We start from the raw sequence: 19,724 nt of genomic DNA on the forward strand, positions 1-19,724 counted from the left end.
AACGAAGAGGGCCTGTACATTAAAGAAGGTGGTAATAACGTATTTAGCTAGAGAACCACAAGGGGAAAGGGGGATTTTGTGTTATAATCACATTTGGGGTTATAAAGTTCACAAGAAATTTTCTAGGGAGGTTTTCTCTTTGTTACTAACTGAGAAGACTTAGGTTTAATTTGATTTTAAAAAGTACCCATTTCCTTACAGGCACCACCCCAAATTATTTCTCTGCGGAGAAATGTTACAACCACCATTTGTATGCATACCTGTATTAAAAATACAGGAAGGGGGAGAAAAATACAAGAGAGACTTCCACGTGGTCCGGTGGTTAACACTCTGTACTTCCACTACACGAAGCTCTGGTTGGATCCCTGGTCAGGGATACCACATGCCTCAAAGTGTGGCCAAAAAATAAATAAAAACACAGGAATAAAATGTTCAATTCTACTACTAATCAAAGAAACATGAATTAAAATAATATTGAGATACATTTTATCTCTCTCATTACAAATATTCACAGTACTCAGTGTTGGCGCAGGAAAAATGTATACTCTTATTTACTGCAAATATATATCACTGAGAAAGAGTCTTGTAGTATACTGCTCTTCGACTCTTGAGAATGTGTCCTAAGCATAATCAAGTAGCCCAGAGGTAGAGTTAAAACCATGTTTATGTCAGTATTATTTATAATTTCAAACATTTAGAATCAATGTACGTATCTAACACACACACACACACACACACACACACACATACACACACACAAAGGTTGGTTAGATAGATAACTATGGTTCTTCCACACTGTGGGATTCTTTGAAGCCATTAAAAATGGCATTGAAGATAGTAAATGGACATACAAGTTTTTCATTATATAGTAAATCAAGGGACTCTGCCTTTTTGAGTTATGTACCACTGATGATATGGTACTAAACAGAAACAAAAAATATTTTAAGGAGGAGGGACTTCACTTACTAATTCAAATCTTTCCAAAAATATTTCCTGACTGTTAAGCAGTACACTAGACATTAAAATCTAGCCCGTCTTGAGAACTCACAGTCTAATCATTGAGACAGACATCACAATGCAATATATTAACCCTATAAAAACCTAATAGGGAGACTTCCAAGAAAAGATTACAAAATAAATAGTATTAAAAAATAAATCGAACAGGCCAGATGAAAAAGTCAGGGAAGGTAATACCATGATATGAAAAATCTCCAGAGGGTTAGGAGAAAAGGGAACCCTCCTACACTGTTGACGTGATGTAAATTGGTGTAGCCACTATGGAAAACAGTATGGAGCTTCCTTAGAAAACCAAAAATAGAGTTATTTATGAGCCAGAAGTCCTACTCTTGGGAATATATCTGGAAAAGATGAAAACTCTAATTCAGAAAGATATATGCTCCCCAGTATTCATAGCAGCACTATTTTACAATAGCCAGGATATGAAAGCAACCTAAGTAGCAATCAGCAGACAAATGGATAAAGAAGATGTGATATATACACACAATGGAATATTACCCAACCATAAAAAAAATGAAATATTGCCATTTGCGCAACCTTTGCGACCCTAGAAATTATTATACTGAGTGAAGTCAGACAAAGACAAATATTATATATCACTTATATGTGAAATCTAAAAAAATACAAATGAACTTATTTATGAAACAGAAACAGACTCACTTACATAGAAAACAAACTTATGATTACCAAAGAGGAAAGATGAGGGAAGGAGGGGTAAATTAAAGGTATGGGAGTAACAGATATATACTACTGTATATATGTAAACAGCAAGGTCCTGCTATATAGCACAGGGGACTACATTCAATATCTTGCAATAACCTATAGTAGAAACAATAACAAAAATATAGACATGTATAACTGAGTCACTTTGCTGTACACCTGAAAGTAACACAATATTGTAAATCAACTATACTTCAATTTTTAAAAAGTCTCCAGAATGGTTGGACATTTTAACTCTTAGGAGACAGCTGAATCAAACCGTTATTCTTAAATAATTATATATTTATAGATAGAGCTATAGAGCAGTAAAAATATATATATGCATATACCGTTAACACATATATTGAAAAGCAGATCTTAACACCCCTATTTGGATCCTGTGTGATTCTGTTTATTTATGAGGAACCTAAGTGTGGGAAACTCTCATCCCATGAAGTTAAATGGTATTCTGATTGTTTAAAATGTCATTATAGCTTTTATTATCCCTGCACAAAGAGGGAACTGGAATTGAGTCTGTGTTTATAAAATAGTCTGCAGAAGGGAACACTGAATAGATTAAGCTCCATTCTTGGCTTTATTATGGGTGAAAATTATGTTAGCATAATCAAGAACCCATGGCTAAACTATAATTGTTATATAAAAATGATGAGTATGGGATGGCAGGCCGATTGTTAATAGCAAGTTGATGAAAGAGGAAGCTACAGAGGCTGAGGGGACCAGAGCAAACCAGGCTAATGCCTGGATTCTACCCTGAAGGCAACCTGCTGCCTTTAGGGATGTCAAACCCTACCTAGTGATAGGATTTCACTAGACTCCTAAAACCACTAGCAACTACCCAACCGCAATACATATTTGGGTAGAATCACCCATTGTATAGTAGTGGTGGGTTGCAGTGTTTATATTAGTTTACAATAATTTGCATTTATAGAGGTGTGCAACTGTGTGCAATAATGAGATTAACACATTCATTGTAGGAGGGTGCTTAGGTTTAGTCTTTTTCCTGAAAATGTTGAGAAACTGAAAGTAAAGTTAAAACGTCTTCTCTGGGGCTTCCCTGCTGCCGCTAAGTCACTTCAGTCCTGTCTGACTCTGTGTGACCCCATAGATGGCAGCCCACCAGGCTCCACTGTCCCTGGGATTCTCCAGGCAAGAACATTGTCCTTCTCCAATGCATGCATGCATGCTAAGGCGCTTCAGTCGTGTCTGACTCTGTGCGACCGCATGGACAGCAGCCCACCAGGCTCCTCTGTCCACAGGATTCTCTAGGCAAGAATACTGGAGTCGGTTGCCATTTCCTTCTCCAGAGGCTTCCCTAGCAGTCCAATATTGGTACTCCACGCTTTAAATTCAGGGGGTGCAGGTTCAATACCTGGTCAGGGAACTAGGATCTCTCATGCCTCACAACTCAGCCAAAAAAAAAAAGTCTTATCTTCCCATTGGTAGATATCGCACCATCTTTACTGAGGGGCTCAGAAGTTTATAAATATTATTTACCAGTCAATCATTAGGAAAATGCAAACCAAAACCACATTGAGGTATCACCTCACACTTATTAAAATGGCTACCACCAAGAAGACAATAGGGGGCTTCCCTGGCAGCTTAGTGGTTAAAAAAAAATCTGCCTGCCAATGCAGGGAACACCGGTTCGATCCCTGGTCTGGGAAGATCCCACATGCCGCAAAGCAACTAAGCCCACGCCCTGCAACTACTGAGCCTGTGCTCTAGAGCCCAGCAACCACAGCTACCGAGCCTGCGCACTGCAGCTCCTGACGCCTGCACGCCCCAGAGCCCGGGCTCGCTAACAAGAGAAGCCACCTCAGTGAGGAGCCCAGAGTGGCCCCCCTGCTCGTCACAACTAGAGAAAAGCCCAAGCAGCAATGAAGACCCGGCACAGCCAAAAATAAATAAATATTTTTTAAAAAGAAGAAAAGAGATGAAAAGCATTGGAAATTATGTGCAGAAAAGGGAACCCTCGTACATTGTTGGTAGGAATGTAAATTTGTTCAGCCACTATGGAAAACGGTATGGCGGTTCCTCAAAAATTAAAGATAGAACTACCATATGATCCAACCGTTCCACTTCTGAGTATATATCCAGAGGGAATGAAAGTAGGATATTGAAATGACAAATGCACCTGCACTCCCACTTTTGTGCCCGCATTTTTCACAAGGGCCGAGATACGGAAATAACAGTTTTGTTGCTGTTCAGTGTCTGGGTCGTGGCCAACTCTTTGTGACCCTATGGACTGCAGTGCACCAGGTGTCCCTGTTCTCCACTGTCTCCTGGAATTTGCTCAAACCCATGCCCGTCAAGTTGGTGATGCCATCCAACCATCTCATCCTCTGTCGCCCCCTTGTCCTCTTTCCCAGCATCAGGGTCTTTTCCAGTCAGTCACCTCTTTGCATCAAGTGGCCAGAGGATTGGACTTTCAGCTTCAGCATCAGTCCTTCCAATGAATATTCAAGTTTGATTTCCTTTAGGATGGGCTGGTTTGATCTCCTTTCAGTCCAAGGGATTCTCAAGCATCTTCTCCAGCACCACATATGGAAACAACTTAGGTGTCCATAAGTGGATGAATGGATAAAGAAGATGGGGTATATACACTGGACTATTACTCAGCCAACAGAAAGAAGAACATAGTGCCATTTGTGATAATATGGATAGACCATAAGAGGATTATGATAAGTGAGATAAATCAGGCAAAGAAAGGCTACTACTAGATATCACTTATATGTGGAATCTAAAAAAAAAAAGGCAAAACTCATAAAAACAGAGTAGAATGGTGATAACCAGAGGCTGGGGGGAAGGGTGGGAGAATGGGGGGATGTTGTTTGAGAACCAGAACAACTAAGAGAAAAATAATTCCTGTAGATCTAATGCACAGCATAGTAATTATAGTCAACAATACTATATTATGAACTTCAGAATTGCTAAGAGTCTAGATCTTAATTGTCCCCACCACAAAAAAGAAAGTGATGTGGTAGAGGTGTTAGCAAACCAACGGTGGTAATCATATTACAATATTGAAAATATGTCAAATCAACACGCTGTACATCTTAAACTTCAGTTCAGTCACTCAGTTGTGTCCGACTCTCTGCGACCCCATGGACTGCTGCACTCCAGGCCTCCCTGTCCTTCACCCACTCCCAGAGCTTGCTCAAACTGTCCATCGAGTTGGTGATGCCATCCAAACATCTCATCTTCTGTCATCCCTTCTCACATCTTAAATTTACGTGATGTTATATATCAATTATATCTCAATTAAAAAAAAAAAACTTCCTGGAGAAGGAAATGCCTTGAGTCTAGAAGAACAAAGAAGATAGTATGACTCGAAAGAAGACAATTTTCCTGAAGTGTTCAAACCAAGATAGCAAAGACTGTCAAGACCTAAAGGTTAGGAAAAGTATACGTTCTAGGGCCTACAGAACCACACAGGGGCTATATCCAATGAATAGGTAATGTAAGATCATCTACTGAGATGAGAAAGATCATCAGGGAGAGTGTGTAAAATGAAGAGGAGCACAGCTACAGAGTACGGGGTTTGTGATAGATAACAGAATGTCCCATAAGGATATCCACATTCTATTAGGTTGGTACAAACCCAATTTCAGTTTTGGACTGTGAATTTTAAATCATTATAACAATGCTCAAACATAGCTTTATTAATAAAAATAGAAATCATTAAAATCAACACATTTTTTGCCAGTGAGAAATAAGTTTGTTTATTCCTATAGCATAAAAATCCATGTTTAGGTTTGGACGAACTCTTGGAAAGCATTTTCTGCCTCCTGTTGGCTGTGGAGGCGTTTTCCCTGCAAAAAGTTGTCGAGATGCTTGAAGAAGTGGTAGTCAGTTGGCAAGAGGTCACGTGAATATGGCTGGTGAGCCAAAACTTCGTAGTCCAATTCATTCAACTTTTGAAGTGTTGGTTGTGTGACATGCAGTGAGGAGTTGTCATGCAGAAGAAGTGGACTCTTTCTGTTGACAGATGCTGCTGCTGCTGCTGCTGCTGCTGCTAAGTCGCATCAGTCGTGTCCAACTCTGTGTGACCCCATAGACAGCAGCCTACCAGGCTCCACTGTCCCTGGGATTCTCCAGCAAGAGTACTGGAGTGGGTTGCCATTGCCTTCTCCAATGCGTGAAAGTGAAGCCGCTCAGTTGTGTCCAACTCTTCGAGACCCCATGGACTGCAGCCTACCAGGCTCTTCCATCCACGAGATTTTCCAGGCAAGAGTACTGGAGTGGGGTGCCGTTGACAGATGCTAGCTGCAGGCATTGCAAGTCTTGGTGCATCTCATCAATTTGCTGAGCATACTTCTCAGATGTAATGGTTTCGCTGGGATTCAGAAGCTATAGTGGATCTGACGGGCAGCAGACCAACAGTGAGTGACCATGATCTTTTTTCGGTGCAAGTTTGGCTTTGGGAAGCGCTTTGGAGCTTCTGGGTCCAACCACTGAGCTGGTCATCGCCAGTTGTTGTATAAAATCCACTTTTTGTTGCATGTCACCATCTGATCAAGAAATGGTTCACTGTTGTTCTAACAGAAGACATTTCAAAATGACTATTTTTTTGATTTGCCATCAGGTCATGTTGTTGTTCACTCGCTCAGTCGTGTATAACTCTTTGCGACCCCATAGACTGCACCACGCCAGGCTTCTCTGTCCTTCACTATCTCCCAGAATTCAGCTTCAGTCCTTCCAATAAATATTCAGGGTTGATTTCCTTTAGGATTGACTGGTTTGATGTTCTTGCTGTCCAAGGGACTCTCAAGAATCTTCTCCAACACCGCAATTCAAAAACATCAATTCTTCGGTGCTCAGCCTTCTTTATGGTCCAGCTCTCACATCCATAAATAACTACCAGAAAAACCATAGCTTTGACTTTTACAGAGCTTTGTTGGCCAAGTAATGTCTTTGCTTTTTAATATGCTATTTAGGTTTGTCATAGCTTTTCTTCCAAGGAGCAAGCATCTTTTAATTTCATGGTTGCAGTCACCATCTGCACTGAGTTTGGAGCCCAAGAAAATAAAGTCTGTCACTGTTTCCATTGTTTCCCCATCTATTTACCATGAAGTGATGGGACCAGATGCCGTGATCTTAGTTTTTGAATGTTGAGATTTAAGCCAGCTTTTTCACTCTCCTCTTTCACCTTCATCAAGAGGCTCTTTAGTTCCTCTTTGCTTTCTGCCATTAGGGTGGTGTTAGCTCATGAGCATCCACTGATCAAGATTTTTCCCCTTTCCAATTTGCTTCAAATGACAAACGACTATAGAATGGTTGACACTGAGTTCTTCAGCAACTTCTTTTTTTTTTTTAATAATTTTAAAATCTTTAATTCTTACATGCGTTCCCAAACATGAACCCCCCTCCCACCTCCCTCCCCATAACATCTCTCTGGGTCATCCCTTCTTGTGTAGTTGTAGGAGGATCATCTTTGATGATCCTCTCAGTTGGTGGTTGTCAACTTCCAACAGTCAGCCACTGCTCTCTTCCTCTTCAAGGCTCTCTTCTCCTTTGCAAATCTTCTTGAACCACTACTTCATTGTGCATTTGTTAGCAGTTCCTGGACCAAATGCGTTGTTGATGTTGCAAGTTGTCTCCACTGCTTTACGACCCATTTTGAACTTGAATAAGAATATCACTCGAATTTGCTTTTTGTTTAACATCACTTCCCTAGTCTAAAATAACTATAAAATAAACAGCAAGTAATGTCATTAGCAAAACATATATATATATAAAGAATGCAAGAAATTAAATTAAAATGATGTATAACATAACCACATTTATTTAAGAATATATTCCAATATCAATTGGCAAAGAGCAACAATAGAAAACCTCAATTACTTTTGCACGAACATAACAATCCCTGGAACCATGTGAATATATTAATTCACATGGAAAAAGGACTTTACAGATGATTAAAAGATCTTGAGATGGGATATTATCCTGCATTAAATATTTCAGCCCAGTATAATAACAAAGATCCCCATATGTGAAAAAGAAAGGCCAAAAGTATAGAGTCAGTGAGAGATTTGAAGACGTCACCTTGATGGCTTTGAAGATGGAGGAAGAGGCCACAGGCCAAGGAGTTCAGGAAGTGTCTAAAAGCTGAAAAGGTAACGAAACAGATTTTCACTTGCAATCTCCAGAAGGAACACAGCCCCACCAATGCCTTTATTTTAGTGAAACCCATTTTGGAATTCTGACCTCTAAAAATGTAAGATGAATTTGTATTGTTTTAAGCCAGTTTTTTGTATAAAAAGGTAAGTATATTGCCACCTTCTTCATATATGCAGCTAGGCGCAAATATAGAAAATGACATTTTGAAGCCATAACTGCCTACTTCTGTGGTTCTTACCACTGACCATTCTCAAGAATCACCTTTTATAAATCCCAGTGCCCCCGCCAATTAAATCAGAATCTTGAGTAGAACCCAGGCATCAATAGTTTTTACAGCTTCCCAGGTAATTACAATATAAGGCCTAGTTTAAAACCACTGAACTTTTTTTTTTTTTTTTCAGCCTTGAGTGAGTGAAGTCGCTCAGTCGTGTCTGACTCTTTTGCAACTCCGTGGACTATAGCCCACCAGGCTCTTCCATCCATGGGATTCTCCAGGCAAGAATACTGGAGTAGGTTTCCATTTCCTTCTCCAGGGGATCTTCCCGACCCAGGGATCAAACCCAGGTCTTCCACTTTGCAGGCAGACGCTTTAACCTCTGAGCCACCAGGGAAGTTTTTTCAGCCTTGCAGGATCTTAATTCCCTGACCAGGACTCAAACCTGCACCCTTGACAGTGGAAGTATAAGAGTCTAACCACTGAACTGCCAGGGAATTCCCTGAACTAATTTTTATTTGATTAGCATATGATTGTGCTTACTCATGACTTCTGTGATGACATATGTGTGTATATATATATATAATGAACTATGTTTATATTAATTAAAAATAAGCTGTATTAATATAAAGATTTTAGTGTCACTCAGACTATTAGAAACCCCCTGGAAAGTCTCTAAATCTGGATCATGTATTTCTAGCCCAAAAGCAACAGTCTTCTAAATCAGAGGGAGAACAACCGAGAGCTCTGTGTAAATAGGAAATGACAGAGAGTCGCTAGGTTGCATATTAAAAGCAAGGCAGAAATAGTGTCGACTTCAAAATAATTTCTTTCTAAAGAAAAATGTAGTAAGAAACTAGCATTTAGGAAAATGCAGTTTCCAAGATCTAAACGTGAGATTGCTAAAAGTCTGTGATCAACAACTATGGAAGAAATAGCTGAGGGAAATTATTTTATGCTGTAAAGTAAAATTAAAAAGTCTTTATTCCTCTGCTAAATTCAGTTTCTTTTAATGGAAAGTTAAAGAATGATAGTTAACAAATGATAGTTCAACATTTATGTCTTTAAGCTTTAGAAAAACAAAATGTATTTTGCTTAGGTCATTTTAACCACTTGAGAAAAATCTCATACAGAAAGTAACACAAACCAGTACTGAGATAGGACTAGTTCCGTGAGTCATAGTTGTAGAAGCTTAAAAGGCAAAGAAAAAAACTATTGAATTGAAGTCCTGGAAAAATGAGGTAAGATGAACTTCAGTGGAAACAAGTATGGTAAGCCACCCCCAGACTATAATACACATTTATGTCAGCCTTCTGTTTTGTCCTTTACAGATGGATGAGAATTAAGAATAGAAAATAATTTTTTTTTAAATTCTCCCTCAACCATTGTTAAACAAGGCAGTAGAGTACAAAACGAGCAGAACAACTGAGCAAATAAATTTTGTGTTTTTTTCCCCCTCAGGTTCCTAAATATCTGACTGCCGAAAAACCAAAGTGAATTCACTTTTTTGTGTACTATTAGTTAATTCTGAATTGTGATAACTCAGTCAAGGTAGGTAGATCTTACCTTTTCAATAGGAAGAATAAAAGAAGACCAGAGACATCTACTGAGTTTTCACCCCAAATCCAGAGACTGTTAGTACGTCTGGGTGCGTGAGGAACTTTCGGTGGCTGTGAGTAAAAGCCAGGAGACCATCTAGGATAACACTTACGTAGCCTACACAAGATGGAGGCAGAAAAGGGAAAGGAAAGAATTTAAGATATATTTTTAAAATAGAACTAACAGGATTTGCTCATGCACTGTACTCACGTTCCTCTCTTAGGAACCGCATGGACTATAGCCTGCCAGGCTCCTCTGTCCGTGGGATTCACCAGGCAAGAATACTGCAATGAGATGCCATTTCCTTCTCTGATGTATTGGATATTTGTGGGCAAAGATGAAAGAAAGGGAGCCATGAAAAGTGGCTTCTACGTCTTGCCTTGAGCAATTTGTGGATATGCAATTGCCTGAGGTGGGGGTGATTGGAGTTGGGTTGGGAGAAAAGTTGGCAGTGTAATCAAGGACTTGCTTCACTCACTTGTTACTACCATAGCTCCCGAAGGCATTTTAATTTATTTTTTTTTTCCCCTCTAAGTGGATGGTGAAGAGGAAACCCCAGATCAAGCCTGGAGCTCTCTGAAATGGAAAGGGAGGTGAGGAGAAGAGAAGGAGCTGACGAAGGAGACTGAGAAAGGGAAGGCCAACAAGGTAGGTGAAAAACAGGAGTGGGAAGTCGCTGAAGCCAGGGAGGGAAGCAAGTCAACCAGGAGGAGAATGATCAGGGCAAGATTGTGCTTACTCGTGACCCTGCTTCATATGATACTGGCTCGTGGAAAATTCTGAGACATCTCTGTACCGGTGGCTGCACCTGTGCAAGAATGGGCTTTTGTGTCACAGCAACATTCGTGTGTTCAGTTCAGCCCACCCTTGCTCCCCACAAAATGTCGTTATCTGTGACAAAACTGATGATGGCACATTTATTATTCCTCTTATGGTATTTTTCTCTTCTACTTTAAACAACGCTGAAGGGTCTCACGTTAAAAAGTAATGCATATGCCAAAAAGAAGGAAAGAACAAGAAAACAAAACAAAAATAATGCATGTCAGTTGAAGAAAGTTTGGGAAAGTGCAGAAAAAAATAAGTCTAAACAAAAAAGAATTACACCCTTATTGCAACACCCATACATCTTTGGCCCTTGGTGTACAAATGTAGCCCCATAAATAAATGATTATTATAAAAGTGAGATCAGGTGAAACATACTGCTTGTAGCCTTCTTTTTTTCACTTAGAAATGTATCACTAACATTTTCTGTGTCTTTTAAATATGACCTTAAAAATAGCTGTATATTATTACTTTATTTGACTTTTCAGGCGTCCAGTGGTTAAAAAAAAGAATAGGCCTACCAATGCAGGAGACTCGGGTTCCATTCCCTAGTTGGGAAGATCCCCTGCAAGAGGAGGAAATGGCAACCCACTCCCGTATTCTTGCCTGAGAAAGCCCATGAACCGAGGAGCCTGGTGGGCTACAGTATCACAAGAGTCTGGCACGACTGAGTGCTAAAGGAGAAGGGGGCGGCAGAGGATGAAGTGGTTAGATAGTGTCACCAACTCATTAGACATGAATTTCAGCAAACTCCCGGCGACAGGGAAGAACAGGGAAGCCTGGCGTGCTGCAGCTCATAGGGTTGCAAAGAGTCAGACATGACTAAGTAACTGAATAACAACAAATGGTACCCTAAAAGCAATTAGTGCTCAGTAAATGTAAGCCGTTATAACAATAATTAAAGCCCATGTTGTTAATTGACTGTACTTTTAATTTTTGAAAAAATTATAAACACTTTCTGATCAATAAAGCTATCTACTCTTCCGTTTACCAGCTATTCTGGCATTCAGACCCTGCATATAATTTTTGATTCAATCACAAATTTCATTAGTTTCTTGGACCCAAAGAGGTAGCTCTTGACAATGGGTTTTTCTTTGTTCAGTTAGACCATTGCTGCTGCTGCTGCTGCCACGTTGCTTCAGTCGTGTCCAACTCTGTGCGACCCCATAGACAGCAGCCCACCAGGCTCCTCCGTCCCTCGGGTTCTCCAGGCAAGAGTACTGGAGTGGGTTGCCATTGCTTTCTTCTACTTAGACCATTAGGCATCCATAAAGCCAAACTATTTAACTGATCTTTTTCAGAAAATTTCAAATCACAAATGAACAGTGCTTAACAGTGCAAAGCACATGAACAGTGCTTATCTGATAAAATATATCAACAAGAATCTGGGACTGAACACGACAAACGAGTAGAGGCTCCTGCCCTGCCCGCTAGGCTGTCAAGGCTGCTTGCTTCTTCTACGCTGCTCTCCGTAGGGAGTGAGAGGCAAGAAGGCCGAGCGAAGTTCACCGGCACCGAGAAGCTCTGAATTCTGCTCTGCCTGAAACAGCAGCTGCACTCGCCTCCGGCACCTCCCCAGCAGCTCATAGACTATGCCCTGCAGCAGGGTTCAACCTCGCCAGATCCTTTTGCTCCTCCATCAAGAAAGAATTACTCTGACTTCTTTTGGAGTAAGCTAAGTTCTCACTCACCTCTTGGTCCCTTTTTTAATCACTGAAAATGCTTCAGGGTTCCTACTCATTAAGTATTTGAGTCAAAAGTTTTGGATAGTTTTATTTGTATTTTTTGGAAAAATGCAGGAGCAACCAGACAGCCTTCCTACTCCACCTCCACCTCCTCGAATAAAACTCTTATTTGGTGGACTGTGGGTTATCTACCGTGATCTCTTTCTACTGCGTTCCTAGCGTGCCAACTAGAAAAATTACAGGTACTATGTTTACACAGCCTGCATTTCTGTTTACAAAATCTCTCTGCGGAGTTTGCGAAGTTGGTTATTTGTTTCGTTTCTTCCTCCCCCACTCCCCTTTTTTTTGTGGCTGCACCTGTCGATCCGACTCTGAAACCAGTTTCCGACAGGGGAAGTCAGGGGGTGAGGTACCCATCAAACTGGTTTGACTGCTTGAAGATGGCTGGTTATCCCAGTTTTAGCAAAAAATGGAAACGACAAAATAACCTGACTGTTTGGATTTCTCAGTGCAGAAACTGAATTTGAGGCCTGTGAATGACCACTAATACACTTTTTTTTTTTAACCATTTTAGGACTGCCATGTTGACAGAGCTCTAGAGAGTTGCATTGTTCTTACAAATAGTGCAGACTCTATTATACCCTCTCAGAATGGAAGAGTTAGGTCTCCAAGAACCTAACCAATTGCTGGGCCACTTTGACAATGAAGAAAATGAGTCCCTTGGGTTAAATAAAAGGTACTGAATCTAAGGACCCCTGAATCCATTCCGTTTCAATGATGGCATTTTGCTTCCTGATTTAGTAGAAATGAAAGGAAGGAATACACTTAAATAAATATTCTCATTCAAGTTGCCTAAAGAATTCATTTCAAATAATGAGGAAAGGAGAGTTTAATTCTATTTGGAGTCCATTTTGTATATTCTTATTTAATTTCTCTGAGTCTCATTTTCTTCATCTATAAAACAGGACTAATAAAACCTATGAGATGGGTTGTTCCAAGGATCAAGCAAGGAAACAATTACCACTAGATATGGTAATCACTTTTAAAAGAAAGTTTTTATATGCATAACATAATGAACAAATGGGCTTCCCTGGTGGCTCAGAGGGTAAAGCGTCTGCCTGCAATGCGGGAGACCTGGGTTCGATCCCTGGGTCAGGAGGACCCCCGGAGAAGGAACTGGCACCCCACTCCAGTACTCTTGCCTGGAAAATCCCATGGACAGAGAAGCCTGGTGGGCTACAGTCCATGATCGCAAAGAGTCGGACACGACTGAGCGACTTCCCTTTCACTTTCTAATGAGCAAATAATTGGAAAACCAATTTTTCTTTGAGAATAACACAAACTTTATAACTTAGTTCCTATCTTATTACCAATGAAACATTGGTAATAGACACCCTCTTCTGTGGAAAGATATGAACCAATCTTAGCTTCAAGGTCACCTTTAGTCACCTCTCCTTTTCACATCCACAAAATACTGCTTATGCTTCTTATCAACACTCACCTTATTCTGCTTTGAGTTTAATTAAAAAGGGGCTTGCTTTTTAAAAGCCCTTGCTTATCCTGGTGGCTCAGACAGTAAAGAATCTGCCTGCAATGCGGCAGACCGGGGTTCAATTCCTGGATGGGGAAGGTACCGTAGAGAGGGGAATGGCAACCCACTCCAGTATTCTTGCCTGGAAAATCCCATGGACAGAGGAGACTGGCGGTCTATAGTCCATGAGAGCTGGACATGACTGAGAGACTAACACTTTCACTTTCACTTGCTTGCCAATCTCTTTCCTCCATAAGACTGAATTCTTTGAGTCTTTCCCCCCTTACAACCTCTGGCATGATGTCTTGGATGTAGTACATTTTCCATAAAAGCCTGCATTGAAATGATAGAAGCTGAACAAAGAACCTGTTATAGGATCTCGCTGTTTCCCATTGGCAGTCATGTCCTGACTGGAGCCCTTTTTTAATTCTGTCAGTCAGTGGAAAATGGACCAGGGGAGGGAGTACAGTTACCATCAAAATGAGTTGGTAAGGACAGCCTTTTAAGAAAGACAGAAGATTAAATTGTTAAATGCAGATAGCTAGAGAAGGATGAGGGCTGATAAAGGCCCATTGGTTTTCCTGGTGGTTAGGGATGACCTTCAGTCGAGCTAGAACGGTCTCAGTTAAGTGATAAGGAAAAGCCAGTTTACTGTAGGCTTGAAAGTGAGTGGTGATGGTGTAGTTGCTAAGTTGTGTCCGACTCTTGCAACCCCATGGACTGTGGCCTGCCAGGCTCCTCAGTGCATGGGATTCTCTAGGCAAGAGTACTGGAGTGGGTTGCCATTTCCTTCTCCAGGGGGTCTTCCTGACCCAGGGATTGAACCGAGGTCTCCTGCATTGCAGGCAGATTCTTTACCAAATGAGCTACAAGGGAAGCCTCAAAAGCCTTAAAAGTGAGTGGGTGGTGATAACTGGCTGGAAGACAGTACAGGTTATAGACTATTTCTGCTTCAGGGTTGAGCTCAGGTCCAGGATGACATATCCATGCCCTCCACAAGTCTACTCTCCAGCCACGCCAGCCATATCACAGCTTCTTTTTTACACATAGTGATTTCCCATCTGCAGGATTTCCTTCTCCCCAAGTGACCTGAGGCTCCAATGTCAAGTATCCTGAAATTCCAGAAGTCTTTTCTCAATTGCTCCAGCTTAGTATGTTCTGTTTTGCCCTGAAATTGATAACATGCAAGCCTTATTTTTTAACAAATTATTTATTTAATTGGCTGCACCAGGTCTTAATTGTGGCACATGGTTTGATTTCCACCCCCCGCCCCCTCACAGGCTCTAGGCACACAAGCTTCAGTAGTTTGGCACCTAGGCTTAGCTGCCCTGCAGCATGTGAAATTTTTTCCAACAAGGGACTGAACGGTGTCCCCGCATTGGCAGGTATTTTCTCAAGCACTGGAATGCCAGGGAAGCCCAGCACATGGGTCTTCAGTTGCGGCATGTGGGATCTAGCTCCCTGACCAAGGATCAAGCCCGGGCCCCTGCATTGCTGTTGTTGTTGTTCGGTGACTAAGTTGTGTCCGACTCTTTGTGGCCCTATGGACTGCAGCACACCAGCCTTCCTTGTCCTTCGCTATCTGCCAGAGTTTGCTCAAACTCATGTCCATTGAGTCAGTGATGCTATCGAACCATCTCATCCTCTCCTGTCCCCTTCTTTTGCCTTCAACCTTTCCCAGCATCAGGGTCATCTCTACTGAGTCAGCTTGTCGCATCAGGTGGCCAAAATACTGGAGCTTCAGTTTCAGCATTAATCCTTCCAACGAATATTCAGGGTTGATTTCCCTTAGGATTGACTGGTTCAATCTCCTTTCAGTCCAAGGGGTTCTCAAGAGCCTTCTCTAGCACCACATTTCAAAAGCTCCCCTTGTGTTGGGAGTGGTCTAAGCCACTGGACCAGCAGAGAAGTCTCAGTTACATGTAAGATTTCTGATGGCATTAAATACATTCAGCCTAGTATTAGAGTTAGGTAAATGTATCCCTTATTAGTCTGTAAGGGATAAACAGACTTTAACAAATACTAAATCTTTTCATCATGTTAAGATACTACTTATTCATATTAGATACTATATAATGGGTGTTATAATTGTCTTAAGTAGATTCAGACAAGGAATTTTAAGTCAGAAAAATTAAATCTAGACTTTTGTAGTTTCATTTTAATCCAATAAACATGTACTGAATATCTTTTGTGTGCAAAACATTGTGCCATCAAGGAGTTTAAGATCTAATGCATTAGTCTGCAAACTTTTTAAAATAAGTATTCAGTAAATATCTTAGACTTTACAGACCATATGGTCTCTGTCTCAACTATTTGACTCTGTCACTGCAGTGAGAAAGCAACAATAGATACTGTTTAAACCAATGAGAATGGCTGTATTCCAATAAAATTTTATTTATGAACCCTGAAATTTGAATTTCATAAAATTTTCATATGTTATGATACATTATACTTCTTTTGATGTTTTTAAAAAACAGACCCCTGCCCAAGTAGAGGATGGTATTTCCATGCCCAGATGGGTCAGAACCAGAGGGTTAATGACTGAGATTTCACTCCCCAATTAGCTCACACCAACCAGTCAGAAGAGAGTCAGGCAGTCTGTAGGCCTCATCCCACACGTAGCCTTTATAATCATCGTGGAGTTCAAGTGTTTTGAGCACAAGTCACCTGTTCTGGCTTGGCCATGGCATAAAACTCCCTCTCCTCCAAATTCCAATATTTCAGTTGGTTTGGCCTCACTGTGCATCAGGCATACAAAGTCAGGTTCGACAACAGGAGTAACTGTGAAGTTCTAGTCTTAACACTGAAACAGCCGATCACTTTGCTGCTGTTTGGACAGGATTTGAGACTGACGCGTGGCCTCCCCAGGCCGTCAGTGGTGAAACCTGCCTCCCAGTGCAGGAGTAGAGGAGACGTAGGTTTGAGCCCTGGGTCGGGAAGATCCCCTGGAGGAGAAAACGGCAACCCGCTCCAATATTCTTGCCTGGAGAATCCCATGGACAGAGCAGCCTGCCGGGCTACAGTCCACGGCGTCACAGGAAGTCGGACACGACTGAGTGACTGAGTACGCACGCAGGTGACGGACTTACGCTACTGACTTAGAGTTCCGTGCACTTATCCACAGAATATTTATTCAGTGCCTACCTCATTCTCGGCACTATGCCAGGAACTGAGGACACAACGGTGAGGAGGTCAGAAAAGAGGGCTGTTTTCAGGAAAAAAAAAAAAAATCAGTTTTTCAGCTACCATTGTAAAATGATTCAAGAGTTATCAAAGGACACTAAAACCAATGAGTGAAAGATTGTTAAAGAACTAAATATTCACATGTTTTCAAAATATCAATATTAACTATCAGATGGGACAGCTTTCTATATAATGTTCACTTGATCTCTAATTTGTACATTATGTAGCACTTTAAAACTCTAGATTTAGGGAGAAAAGACACAGTTCGTGCCTTGGAGGAGTTTACAGTCCGATAGAAGCAGTTCTTATTTTGCCTGTTGTTCAGTAAAGGCATTTTTAGCAGGAAACAATCTGATAGACCCCATCTTAACCAAATGACCCAACAGCATCACCAATAGCACAGGCTAACATTAGGTCTCCTGCTCTGATGCAGTAAGTACCTCATCGCTATACGGGCTTCCCAGGTGGCGCTGAGTGAGTGAGTGAAAGTAGATCAGTCGTGTCCTCAGTCAGACCCCGTGGACTGTATAGTCTATGGAATTCTCTAGGCCTGAACACTGGAATGGGTAGTCTTTCCCTTCTCCAGGGGATCTTCCCAACCCAGGGATCGAACCCAGGTCTCCCGCACTGCAGGCAAATTCTTTCCCTGCTGACCCACAAGGGAAGCCCCCAGGGGGCGCTAGTGGTAAAGAGCCCGCTTGCCAGTGCGGGAGAGGCAAGAGAGGTGGATTTGACCCCTGGGTCAGGAAGATCCTCTGGAGAAAGGCGTGCCGACCCACTGCAGTGTTCTTACCTGGAGAATCCCACGGACAGAGGAGCCTGGAGGGCTGCAGTCCATAGGGTCGTAGAGAGTCAGACGCAACTGAAGCTACTTAGCACATCACATTAATATTCTTGCCAAAAATAGATCAGAAAAGATTCTACAAGACAAGGAGCCTGAGCATTCCCTGGTGGTCCAGTGCTTAGGATTCGGCATTTTCACTGCCTCGGCCCTAGGTTTGGTCCCGACATTTCTATTCTGCAAACCATGCAGTGAGGTGTTAAAAAAACAAAAGAATAAAATGTCTTAGTATAAACTTAATCAAGGAGGTAAAAGACCTATACTCTGAAAACTATTAAGCACTGATGAAGGAAATTGAAAATGGAAAGATATCCCATGCTGTTGGATTAGAAGAATTAATATTGTTAAAATTTCCATACTACCCGAAGCAATCTACTGCTGCCGCTACTGCTGAGTCGCTTCAGTCGTGTACGGACTCTGCGTGACCCCATAGACGGCAGCCCGCCAGGCTCCCTCGTCCCTGGGATTCTCCAGGCAAGAACACTGGAGTGGGTTGCCATTTCCTTCTCCAATGCATGAAAGTGAAAAGTGAAAGTTAAGTCGCTCAGTCGTGTCCAAGTCTTCGTGACCCCATGGACTGCAGCCTACCAGGCTCCTCCGCCCATGGGATTTTCCAGGCAACAGTACTGGATTTAATGAAATCCCTATCAAAATGCCCGTGATATTTTTCACTGGAAAATAATCCTAAAATTCATATAGAATCACAAAAGACCTCAATTTACTGAAGTAATCTTGAGGAAAGAAAAAGAAACCTGGAAGTCTCAGACTTCAGCCTATACTACAAAGTCACAACAATCAAAACACATGGTACTTATCAGCACAAAAGCAGACACATAGATCAATAGAACAGAACCAAGAGTCCAGAGTTAAACTCAGGCACATATGATCAATTAATCTATGACAAGGAAGGCAAGAATATACAAGGAATGGAAAAAAGACAGACTCCTCAACACTTGGTATTGGGAAAACTTGATAGCTGTTTGTAAAAAAAATGAGATTAGAACATTCCCTTGCACCATACACAGAAATAAATGTAAAGTAGTCTAAAGATATAAATGTGAGACCTGAAACCATAAAACTCTTAGAAGACAACACAAGTGGAACACTTTTGATGTAAATCATAACAGTATTTTCTTGGACCAGTTTCCTTAGGCAAATAAGTAAAATAAAAGCAAAAATTTTTTATGAGACCTATTTTTTAAAAATAAAACTTAAAAGCTTTTGCATAGCAAAAGAAACCATTCACAAAATAAAAAGACAACCTATAGAATGAGAGAAAATATTTGCAAATGATGTGACTAACAAAGAGGCAATATTAAAATATATAAACAGCTCATACAACTCAATATCAAGAAAACAAACAACCCAAGCAAAAAATGGGTACAAAACTTGAAAAGATATTTCTCCAGAGAAGACATACAGATGACTAATAGGCACATGAAAAGATGCTCAACATCCCTGATAATTAGAAAAATGCAAATCAAAAGAAGACATCACTCCACATCTGCCAGAATGGTTATCATCATACTGTCTGCAAATGACAAATGTTGGAAAGGATGTGAAGAAAAGTGAACCCTTGTACATTGTGTTAGTGGGAATATAAATTGGTCCAGGCACTATGGCAAACAGCATGAAGTTTCCTCCAAAGAACTAAAAATAGAACTACCTCCTGCATGCGTGTAAGTCATTGCAGTTGTGTGCGACTCTTTGCAACCCTGTGAACCACCAGGTCTGTGGGATTCTCCAGGCAAGAATACTGGAGTGGATTGCCATTTCCTTCCCCAGGGGATCTTCCCGACCAAGGGCTGAGCCTGTGTTTCCTGTGGCTCCTGTATTACAGGCAGATTCTTTACTGCTGAGCCACCGGGAAAGCTCAAGAACTAGCAATTTCACTCCTAGATAAATATCCAGAGAAAACAAAAACATTAATTGGAAAGTATCTATGCACCTCAATATACACAGCAGTGCTATTTACAATAGCAAACACAGGGA

General features: G+C 41.2%; 1 long non-coding RNA gene across 1 annotated transcript; it reads left to right on the top strand.

Annotated features, from left to right (window-relative positions):
• Positions 8,347 to 13,024, top strand: LOC106503011. The gene is made up of 3 exons (XR_001296680.2): positions 8,347 to 8,366; positions 9,533 to 10,318; positions 11,794 to 13,024. It is a non-coding gene; the product is annotated as an uncharacterized LOC106503011 (long non-coding RNA).

This window comes from Capra hircus, chromosome 17 (assembly GCF_001704415.2).
Source record: "Capra hircus breed San Clemente chromosome 17, ASM170441v1, whole genome shotgun sequence".
Classification (NCBI taxonomy): Eukaryota; Metazoa; Chordata; class Mammalia; order Artiodactyla; family Bovidae; genus Capra; species Capra hircus.